Source organism: Prosopis cineraria, unplaced genomic scaffold (assembly GCF_029017545.1).
Source record: "Prosopis cineraria cultivar Desert tree isolate PC_DT_omini unplaced genomic scaffold, ASM2901754v1 PC13, whole genome shotgun sequence".
Classification (NCBI taxonomy): Eukaryota; Viridiplantae; Streptophyta; class Magnoliopsida; order Fabales; family Fabaceae; genus Prosopis; species Prosopis cineraria.
The window spans coordinates 24081248-24093509 of NW_026555344.1; the positions used below are offsets into that span (position 1 = coordinate 24081248).

The window sequence follows — 12262 nt, forward strand, 5'->3', positions numbered from 1 at the left end:
ATAATAAATTACGGGTGTTTAAACACCTATCATTTATTGTCAGACTTTAAATGATGGGTGTTTAAAATACCTGTCATTTAAAGTTTAGTTTCTTATTTATTTTTTTAAATTAAGAAACTGAAAGGTTTTTTAACATTTAAATGACGAGTATTTTAAACACCTGTCATTTAAAGTCTGACAATAAATGATAGGTGTTTAAGCACCCATCATTTTTTTTTCTGATCATCACCCTTTTTTTTCATATATAACGTATTTTTATTTAACCGTCATTTTTTATGGCGTCTTATATTTAGATTTTTGTAGTAGTAAACAAATGTTCATTTATTCAAAACTAACTGTAAGCATTCATTGTTCCATTTTTTTAGCTTGGGATTTATTTCATACCACCCCATAATATAGGCTATTTAGTGGTCATTAAAAAAATAATTCATAACTAAATTTGCACCTTTATCTAATTAAAGAGTATAATGGGTGGGTTCATCAATCACTTGTATTTGGCACCAAGAAATTTCCATGCATGTAAAACAACCTTATTTTAATCTCCATGATTCACTTGTCACCTAGAAATACAACAACACAAATCTAGAAAAAAAATAATAATGGATAAAGGTGCATTTTTTACTATTGAAGTATTTTGTAAAGAGCACCCAATACTTTAAATTATTTTTCATAACATTTACACCTCTTAAGTAATTAAATCAGAGCATTTTCTACCTTGACATTAAATCTTGACAAACATCCGTTAAACAATGTCTTGTGGGCCTCATGTCATAGAATCCTTCGATTTAATGGATATTTGTTAGGATTTAATGTCAAGGTAAAAAATGCTTCAATTTAATTACATTAGGGCGAAAATACTACAACAAATACTTTTGGGCATTAGGTGCTCCTCGAAAAATACTTTAAAAGTAAAAATGTACTTTTGCCAAAAAAATAATACGCTTCATTAATTGGAAAAGAAAGTCATTCAAAGAATTTGTAAGCCCAAACCTTGCATGGCAAAATACAAAATATACAAAACATACAATTAAGTGAAAACTAATTAACTACAATTAAATATGGAAAAAACATAATTTTTAGTTCTTATAGGAACTAAAAATATTGAAAAGTTGAAACTTTAGAGATTTAAAAAACAACCATCACCCAATCTTTCTAAAATTATAGAATTGAAAATACTAAAAAAAATTACACGAACTAAAAGTAAAACTAAATGAAACTATAGGGGCTGATTATTGTGTTTTTTCTTAAGTATATTCACAACACAAAAATATTTTTGCTATTTTACAATGCAAAATAAAAGCAATCTTTTCAAATTATTTATTTAAATATCATCATACTTAATCATTTAAAATTATTAAATTGGGAGAGAGTAGAAAATCGGATTATAAGGGAAAATTAATAATTTTAAAATGTTTAACATAATTACAAATAAAATTTTTTTCAACACATACGCTTAACATAAAAACATAAAGAAAGACTCACGTGAAAAGCATCAAATAAAAACTGAAATATATATTTAAAAAAAAAAAGCATTGTAATAATCATGAAAACTGAATGATTAACAATATTAGGATATAATTCCTTGCAACCCCATATGACCCACAAGAAATTGACACTATCATAAAATAAAGGAGAAAAAAATTCTTTGGCGGTAGACCAACACGACTCACAAGAATATAATACATTAAAATATAAAAACTAAGTATAATAAGAATCTTTGGCCGAAAAAAAGTATTATAATAAGAATAAAACAAACAATTTGAGCAAATACCAGTCCCACGCGACAGAACCAATATGTATTAAATTAAATGACTATTAAACTATGAAGGCGGAATCTCAGAGAGAACGACGTGGGAGTCGAATATAAAGCTTGAAAAACTTCAAAAGTTGGGAAGACTTCCATTGTTTTACGACTGAGAAATTAGGGAGAAAAATTAGATAAGGTTTTTAATTAGAGGAGATACTACTAAAAAGAGAGCTCTACAAAGTGGTTATTTTTATCACTATTTAGTCCAGGTTTAACTATATAGCAGTTCTTAACTGCAATATAGTTTAGATCTACATAATGTTTATTTAACAAAAATTGTTGAATTTTTTTTTTAAGTTCAAAGATTCAATCAGAAGATTATTTAGTAGTTATTTCAAATAAACTGATAAATAGTCTTAAAATATTTAACGGTTATTTAAAAAAAAACTATTAAATAGTATTTCTCATTTTTGTTCAATTTTCACTAGGATGCTCAAAAACTTGAAAAAACCACTAAATAGTTGTATTTATTTAGCAGTTATTCGAATTAACAATTAAATATGTTGAACTATATAGATAATGTTTTTAATTATAGGAGAGTGGAGGGAGACGGAGTTGTAGAAAGAAATAGAAAAGAAGAAAGAAACCTCACCGTGCTAAGGAGAGAAGGCAATGAGAAGGACCGTGTTGTGGATTGAAAAGGGTTTTCAAAATGGGGAAGGGAAATTAGCTGAAGCAATTTTTTTCTTCTTGTTGAAAGAAAGTCAAATGGATATATTAGCTAAAAAGCATATAAAGTAGTTTTAAAATTCAAAAGAAAATAAAAAATGACAGTTATGGAGAAAAATATCAACAGCTATTGCAGTTGTTGCTTCTTAGTCAAGACAAAATTAAAGAAATAGTGGCTGAAGGACATTTAGAGCGAAGCAATCAACTTTTTCCTCCAAGAGCTTAAAGTTTTCCTTATGAGCGAAAATAGTGATATGGCCCAAACTATAATATCCTCCTCCTTCTAATTCATAATTAACTCCAAATCTCAATTACTAATAAGATTGAATTAAGATAGTTAATATAATATCAAGTTTTAAATAGTTATACAAATTGAAATCCCAAGTTTACAGAACTAAAAATATTTTTTAAAATCCTTACAATTGGCAAATCAAAGTTCATAAATGTGCGAAAGTATGAAACCATTATACTTATGAGTGCATTTTCTTAAGAATTTAAAATTAAAAAAATTTTAAAAAATTTTGAGGCGTGCACCGCAACTCGTCAAACATGTGCCGCAACGGGTTCGCCTCTGTGACATGCACTATGGCTCATGGCACCATGTGCCGCAGCACAATTGCACAAATTTTGACAGTGAATTCTGCTATCAATTTGACAGCTTTTGTGGCAACTTTCAACACCTAATTCTCCATCCGACATCTGATTGATGCGAACTAAGTATTTACGGAAAGCTCTTTCTGAGATCAAACTAAGGGCATTGGTTTTATAAGAAAATTATTTTTCAATCAAAATTTGGATACTCATTTCAAAATTTATACTTTTTCAATACTTTTTACAAAATCAAGTGTCCAATTCATTTACCAAAAGCCATTATCCATTAACACCCATATGACCACATGCAAAACATCAAAACTGAATCATGCAATGCACCATATCATATTAAATACTCATAGATTACATTTTTATTGCTCAACCCCTTAATCTCAAAAAAAAACAATAGGGGGAGTTTGAGCACATTTCCATCAAATAATTCATAATCAACACATAATATACTCTACTCTTACTTACATTAGTATTTTGGCCCTATCACATATAACATATATTATCAACTTACTCTCTAAGGCCCAAAATACAATTACAACTCACAAACACATAATGTCAGTAAGAACCAAAAATGAATAAAACCTAGTTGGCAATTTAAATTGTCAAATACACATATTGACTCAAAAAGAAAGAGGCATACAAATTAGGATCGCAATCCTTAGCCTCTGGGTGCTTTCCTCTTTCTAAATCTCCTTAGCTTTTCCCTGTAATATTAAAAATAGTAAGGTGAGTACAACCACTCAGTAACTAAGGCCCAACTAACCCATACTAATGTATGGCAATTAGTTTAAATGCAAATGACAAATAATATCAACTCTTTAAAACCATGTAAAACATTTGAGAGTATAAATCCACACATCCAAGCATAATAGCACATACTTGGAAAATAAAGCCTTTCAACAATTTTCATATCCCAAAAATTTATCACACAATACAATCACAAATACTCGGGAGTGATTATGACACAATTCATGAATGCTCTCATTAGAGTCACAATACAGACAACCATGTACCCTTACTCATTATATGTATGATCACACTTTCTTTATATCCTCCTTATTCCTTTGACATGAAACAATGTGCTATAACACAATGGGATAGTCTATAATCCATGACTTCCCTAGCCTAGACACTTATGAGGGGATTACCTGACCAAAGCACACCTAACTCACTTATGGAACACATTTTTCCCTATTTCTCATACTATAGGATGTTATACACCTTAAACTAGTTTCCTCACTAAACCAGTGGATAACTAACTAAGTTTGAGTCCCTCGCTGAACTAATGGGACAGTCCCTCATTGAAAAAATGGAATAATAAGAATAAAATCAATCCGAGTAAGCCATCACTTAGATGGGAGCCCTACTATGTGGATTTAATGCTCTACTCCTCTTCCTAGGTAAACTCCCACCTCTCAAATCATGCAATACATATTCATGCAATGATTCAGATTTCACACAATTCATAGAACTTCACATAACTAATTTCATTGACTCCTTAAATACATTTTCATGGAACTTTAAATTAAATGAGTTGTTAAACTCTAAATTTTGAAATCATTGTACTTCATATATTCACGATCATTAAACTCTACTATTTTAAATATCATCAAACTTCTCATAAATAAAAATTTATGGTACTTCACTAATCATAAAATCATTAAACTCCCAATAAAACATAATATAAAAATTCACCAATATTGTTCTCGAAGAATTTCAGATCACAAGGCATAAAACTCACAAAATTAACCTAGTAGATTCTCAAACAAATTATGCCACATTTGCATTTCATTTTCTTACTATGTGGTCAATTTTCTCTTGTAATATAACACCAATGCCATTAGTTTATGCACAATGCGAAGCGGCATATGGTACAAAGAGCTTCTTTCAAGCATGTTGTTACACATGTGCTATGGTAGATCATCCACAAGCCGTGTGCGTGGCACAGAATCTCCCTTCTCAAAGTTTCTTCCTTTTTCATCCCTATCTGACCCAATTCTCCTTCAGACCTGTGTTTATGGCTGAAATTGAGACCAAACATGCCCATTAGGCCTCTTTGACCACACACCTCACAAATACACACTTAATTAATCTAATTGAGCTTAGATAATCTGGTTTAAAATTAAGGATGTTACACAAGCTATGAGGGTGATTGGGACTACCCATGAAATTATAGACCTAGTAAATAATTCCTCTCAAACTTGCAAGCCCAAAGATATGAGGATCTATATGGTATTAAAAACTGAACTAGTTTTTGAATCGACTAAGATCAGGTGTCAAGTCGAGGATCAAACTAGAGTTAGACTGGTCATAATAAAATAATATAATATAAAGTTTTTTTCTAAAAAAATACAACTTCATCTTATATAAAAAAATTACAACCTATATAATAGAAAGACTAAAAAGTAAAATAACTTTTTTGCCCTTCACATTACTCAAGGTATACTCTGACCACTCTGACCCTTCTTTTCTTATTCTCTTTTTTTTTTTAATATTGCATTTTCAAAAGTTGCTCTGACCACTTTATGCTCTCATCACTTTTCTTTATGTTGCTCTAGGTATGCTCTTCTTCCATTTTCATTTTTCAAAACACTGCAACACTTAAAACATCTTCTTTGCCCTCTTTCTTTTCAATTTCATCCCTCTCCTATTTTTATATTTCCTTCTCCAAGCAAACTAAGAAGCTGATTCAAAGCCTTCTCTGTAACATCCTAAATTTCTGGCCTAGAAGCTCAAGAATATGGTTGAATTCATAAAGCTTTTAAGCCTAAGTAATCAAGAGTCCTAAAGATGCCCTGAAAAGACAAGATAGTTCGTAGGGACCAAATCATAATTTTAAAGACTATTTTAGGCAAAAGTGTTAACATTTTCAGAAAATTCAAGAAAATGTTCAAAATTGAGAAATGAGAAAGTTAAAATCTAAAAATTTATAGGATAGGCAAAAAGGAATAAATAAGGCCAAGAAAGGCAACATAGATAACTAAGATCAGTTTTGGAGAATAATTAATAAAGTTGCCAGATTAAATAAAGGTAAAATTATTCGATAAGTCTCATAGAGAAGGATTACTATTAGATCCTATGGATCGCAATAGATCTAAAAAGGGCTCGATAATAGACCTATTATAAAGTTCTTGAAGTATAGAGTATATAGCAGTTCTCCAGGAAGATGACAGCCTGAGATGAGTTTAGAATACATAAACCTCTTAAGTTTGGTTAACTATTACAGAGAGAATATTCTTAATTTTTTTTTCTTAAATAGCTCCAATGTTAACTAGGCTATGAAAAAGAAGTGAAGAAAAATGAGTAAGAGTAATTTCATAGGTAAGGAATATTAATACTTAATTATAGGCAGTGCGAATTATGGGATATTAGAATTGAATTGTGGGAATTGGAACATATTATTTCCTTCCCTAAACCGAGCTGGACAAGAAGTATAGTGATTGTGGATATTATTTTCCATTCTACAAGGAGCAAAAACAAAGAAGCATGAGGTGACAAGGATGGAATTGGCATGCTCAAATATTATTGAAAATTTTACTTATAACTAATACAAATCTAAGGATAAGAAAAACAAAAACGAGTCCAATTCCTGTCACATCCTAATACTAAAGATATAATTGGCATAAAATATGAGGTGATCTCATATTTCATAAGACAAGATTAGTCAAAGGTTAAACTAAAATATCGACATATAAATTATATATAACAATAAAGTTCATAAAGTTTTAAATATTTTGTAAAAATTTCAGCAGAATCTCTCTTATAATTTAAACCTCCTAAAATTTTTACAATAACAAAAATGTCAACCAATCTAACAAAGGAGACTAGCTCCATAACAAGTTATGTACTGATAAAATAAAACTAGAATCTAGCTATGGTATATGTGGAACACTAACTTACATTTACAAAATACAATACAAAGTTTATAATCACAATGTGCTTCCTTTTTCTAAAAAGCAATAGAGCCTCTCAATTATCCACAAGAGGTGCAGGGTCAGCTACAATATTTAAGCCTAAAGAAATTTTTAATGAGTAGCATCCTAATTAAAATTATAATTTTAAGAAAAATTATGAAGATAGTAACTAATAAATTTAATTCAAAATGACATAATGAAATAATGAAACATATACTTAAGTTAACAATAAATAAAAAGTTTCTCAATAATATAACTCTGGAATTAAACAATGCTATAAGAATCACATAAATGTTTAAAATTTATACAGCTCATAAATATAAGAACTTCTAATAATAGTGTAATTTGATAAAATACTTTTAAAAAATTAATAAAGAAATGATAAATTTTAATTTAAATTTAGGAGGCTTTATTAAAACGAATAATAAGTGTAGACATACAATCCATGAGGGTAAATAACTAATCAAGAATGGACATATAATCCACGAGAATAAGTAACCAGTCAAACACAACTGAAAGCTACGAAACAAGCACAACAAGAGCCACGAAACAAGCGCAGGCACGAGGCCTATGAAAACAAGCATGAGTATAATACTTACAAATAATCATCCCTTCTTTCTACATGCATTAGCCATTGCACGAGGATAGCACCTCCAATGCACCCTCCTAGCTGGGTGTATCATGGTGGACTAAGGGCTAATAGAACTGTCGTTAGCATCCAGCATTCTAAACTCAATCCCCCTCATTAAAATCAAGCATGTATAGAGTAAGAAAAATAGTTTTAAAATTTTTACTTACAAATACTGACCAACTATCATTTTCCATTGTCCAAATTTATTATCATTTCCTCCATACACAAATCATTACAAAATATCAATGTAGAATTAAATAATTAAACTACTTATGAAAAATAATACCATTTGTCATATATTCATTTCAATCATTGCTTATCAACAATATAAATCCTTAATAAAATTAACACATGTTCGTAAATAAAATAATTATTAAAAATTAAGATTAACAAGAATATTTGTACAATTTATAAAGAAATAATAGTATAATTTAAATAAATAAATTTTATAAACATTCTATCAGAAATTGATTTGGAACATTACCCACTCACATGAAAATTTTCAAAATTTTAAAGCATGCTTCTCTTAACCTTTCACTTTAATTGTAATAGTGCCCTTAATTTCTTGACAATTAAATCATAATTCTAAAATCATTTATCAAGAAATTTTTCAATCACTTAATGGACATTTGAATTTAATTCAAACAATATTAAAGATAATACTCTAACCGATTATGTTCCAAATACCATTGAGTTTGTTAAGCCATTTAACAAACCTCAATTTATCTTCATACTTTCTTGTAGCGCAGTCTCAATTATAAATCATAACAAACTTAATCAACTATCTTTATGCTTTCTTTAGACTTAATAAAATATAACACAAGTATCCTATGTAATTCTTTCTCTTACTTTGGTATTTTAAAATTTCAATTAATAAGTTGAGCCAAAACTTACATATACTCCAAGATAATATTATTGTTGCTCAGGAGGTTATTCACTCCATAAGGCACATGATAAGGAAGAAAGGATTCATGACAATTAAGATTGATCTTGGAAGGGTATATGATCGTGTTAAGTGGGATTTTTTGACTGAATGTTTGTAGGAGATGGCATTGCCTCAAAATATGATAGATATCATTATCAACTGCATCTCTTCTGTAAGCATGCAGCTCTTATAGAATGGTGATAAAGCTGAATGCTTTTCTACATCTCAAGGAGTGATAAAAGGAGATCCTATTTCTCCCTATCTCTTCGTTATCTGTATGGAAAAGCTGGCTCATCTAATCCAAGCAAAAATGGATGAAGGGAAATGGGAACCAATATGGTTGAACAAGAGGGGACCGCCTATATCCCACTTATTCTTTGTTGACAATATTATTATTTTCATAGAGGCTATAGTAGTACAAGCTGAAATGATTCGGGAGACTATTGACAACTTTTGTAAAAGCTCGGGATTGAAGGTAAATTTTATTAAAATATGAATGTTCTTTTCTAATAATGTGACTCCAAATAGATGTATGGAGCTTAGCAATTTGCTTGGTTTTGCTCAAACTGAAGATTTGGGTAAATATTTAGGTGTTCCTCTCCATCATAAGAGAGTAGACAAGACTATGTTTCAAGAGATTATGGATAAGGTCAAAGCTCGATTGTCTAGCTGGAAAGCAAACTTGCTATCTCTAGCGAGTAAAACTACCTTAATTTCTTCTATCACTTCTATAATACCTAGATATATTATGCAAACAGCCCATTTGCCTGCCAATACATATGAAGTGCTTGATAAACATAATCAAACCTTTTTATGGGGAGGAACAAGAGGTAGGTGAAAGGTATCTCTTGTCACATGGGATAAGGTGTGTAAGCCAAAGAAGTCGGATGGACTAGGACTGAAACATGCTAGACTTCAAAATCAGTCTCTTTTCATGAAGTTGGGATGGAGTCTGGTAAAGAAAAAGGATGAGTTTTAAGTCAAAGTTATCTAAAGCAAATACAGGTGTAGAGATGATTTAATTCCTAAAATTGACATAGAGTGGCTAGGATCGAATATATGGTCAAGTATTAAGGCAATGTAGGAGACAGTGAAGATAGGGCTTAAGGATATGAGGTTGGATAATATTCAATGGAAATGGGATCAAAGTGGTATGTTTACTATCAAGTCTGCTTATGACTGCCTCTGCCAGTTTGGTTTGAATCATGACCAAAAATGGAAGAATATATGGAAGTTAAAGGTCCCGCAATGGTGCAAAACCTTCTTGTGGTTAGCCTCCCAGAGAAGACTTCTTACTAATGTTTCGAGATGTAAGCATGGGATGAGTTCAAGTGAGATATGCCCATGTTGCCATATGGAACCTGAAACCTCACTCCATGTGCTTTGTGATTGTCATCAAACTAAATTGTTATGGATGAGTGTGATCCATCCATCAGTTTGGAGAAAATTTAAAGATATGGAGCTCATAGAATGGCTTTGGAGGAATATCTCTAACCAACATGGGTTAGGGAGCAAGTGGAGTGCTTTCTTTGGTATGGTTAGTTAATGGATCTAGAAGAGGCGGAACCTCTTTGTATTTAAACAAAAAAAAGTCAGCAATGAGATGATTATTAGAAGTTCCCATGTAATGATGAGGTGCATGAGGGAACCCTAAAATACCTTACTGCATAATACAAATAATATGCTACCCAAAACAAAGGAAGATATGAGATGAGTAGCACCAAGGAATGAATGGGTTAAGGTAAATGTAGATGGTGCATATACTCATATTTCACAGGCCGATGCATGCAGTGGACTTATCAGAGGATCTGATGGGAACTTCATTATTGGCTTCATTCACAGACTGGATAGAGGAGATAACCTAACTGCGGAGCTATGGGCTTGTGTACATGGGTTAAAGACTGTGTGGGATACAAGCTATCAGCATGTTATTCTAGAATCTAACTCTTCTGAAGTAATTTCATTACTGGACATGGAAATTAATGAAAATCATTCGAATGCTGGCATAATCACTGAGGCTAAAACTCTTATAGCTCGTGATTGGGAAGTTGTTACGAGGCATGTGCATAGGGAGGCAAATCGAGCAGAGAATCTTTTGGCCAAGAAAGGATTATCTGTTATGCATGGGTTCTACCATATCAATACTACACCAAATGAGTTGCAGAACATACTAACAAGAGATAGAGAAAGAAGGAGGGATAAGATAGGCTAACTTGCCTATGGGTTCGCTTTATCTATCAAAAAAAAAAAACTTATATATATTCCTTCAAATTATAACATGAAAGTTTAACGACACTTAATTCACCAATTTCTTCTTTTCCACGTTTTTACAAATATTTTGAAAACACATATTTATCATTGATAAATTTATGAGATATATAACCAAAAAATGTCAACAATTCCAAACTTATATTTCAGCTCAACATAATCAAACAATTTCCAACACCAACTGAAGCAACACTTCAATCCTAACTAAAAATAAGGAACAGGGGCTGTATCAATCAGTTGGAGAAAGGAGGGAATGATTCGATGGTGCTGTTGCAATCAAAGAGGGAGAATAAAGGACCAACGATTTACCTCAACCTTCAGTGCAGTGGTGACAGCTTAAAACCAGCATGTGGTCGACTCTGATGAAGGAAAGAGGGCATCGATCTGCAGCTCGAACGAGAGAGAAAGACCAGAAATCACTAGCCAATAAAAGAAAGGAATTAAGCTTAATATACGCATACACAAGACATTCAGCAGCTGAGAAGCAGGAAGAATTGAAGCTGAATGCGCGCGCGCGCACTCCACCATCGACCATGAACTGAGAGACAACAAAGAACAGCAAAGAAGGAAGAAATTCTAGCAACCCAACAATCCCAATAGCAGAAACGTACCAATGAGGTGGGGAGCAGACCGACGGTGAGAAGGAGAACAAGTCGAAGTTGAGGAGGCAAGGTTCGACAGAGAGGGAAGAGGAGCACAATGTCGATGGAGAAGTAAAAGAAGAGGGAATGCTTTGTTTTTCTCCTCACACGGCGGAGGTAAGATCTGATCAAATTAGTTTGGGAAAAATTATAAGCAAGGACAAAAAAAAAATTGAGAAAGGTCTAAAAAATTTATAAGAAAGGACACAAATTCTCCCATAATTTAAAATAAAATAACATCAAGCTGTTAAAAAAACTAATTTAAATAAAATTTTTTTTCCCAATAAAAATTTTATTCAATTAAAATTTAAGGTCATTATAATTTCTCTCTTTTATTTATTCTGGGCTGAAGAGACAAGCAAGAAAAATGAAAAGAAATGTGTAGAATTTTGGAGTAACACAAGATGAGCAAGAATGGAATTCAAGTCTTCATAAATAATTTTGTTTTCAAGTTCTAATTGGATCCCAATATGACGAAGTCTACTGAGCAGATTAATGAGTCCATTTAGTTCGAATGATCTCACGTGGTCAGAAAAATTGAAGCAATGAAATTTTTAAAATTAACCAAATTTTCGTGGTATACACTTGTCAATAGTAGCTTAATAAATGGTTAAGTGTTTCACTCTTATTGGACCTCATCTTGACCAACTGTCTCTCTCTCAAAACCAATTTATGCTTCATCTATTCAGCTTATTCTAGCTAAGAGCGCGCGCGCGCGCGCGGGGAGAGAGAGAGAGAGGCAAATGGTGCCATTAGTTTCTTCCATTAAACCTCAACCAACCCTTAAAGTTCCTTACCAAAAAA

The 12262-nt window shown here is 31.6% G+C and overlaps 1 long non-coding RNA gene across 1 annotated transcript; it reads right to left on the reverse strand.

Moving 5' to 3' along the window:
* Positions 1 to 7666: 7666 nt before the first annotated feature.
* Positions 7667 to 11567, reverse strand: LOC129290657 (uncharacterized). Its single transcript, XR_008588487.1, has 3 exons — positions 11429 to 11567; positions 11127 to 11201; positions 7667 to 7689 (listed from the first exon to the last, which is right to left on the reverse strand). It is a non-coding gene; the product is annotated as an uncharacterized LOC129290657 (long non-coding RNA).
* Between the last annotated feature and the right edge of the window lie 695 nt (positions 11568 to 12262).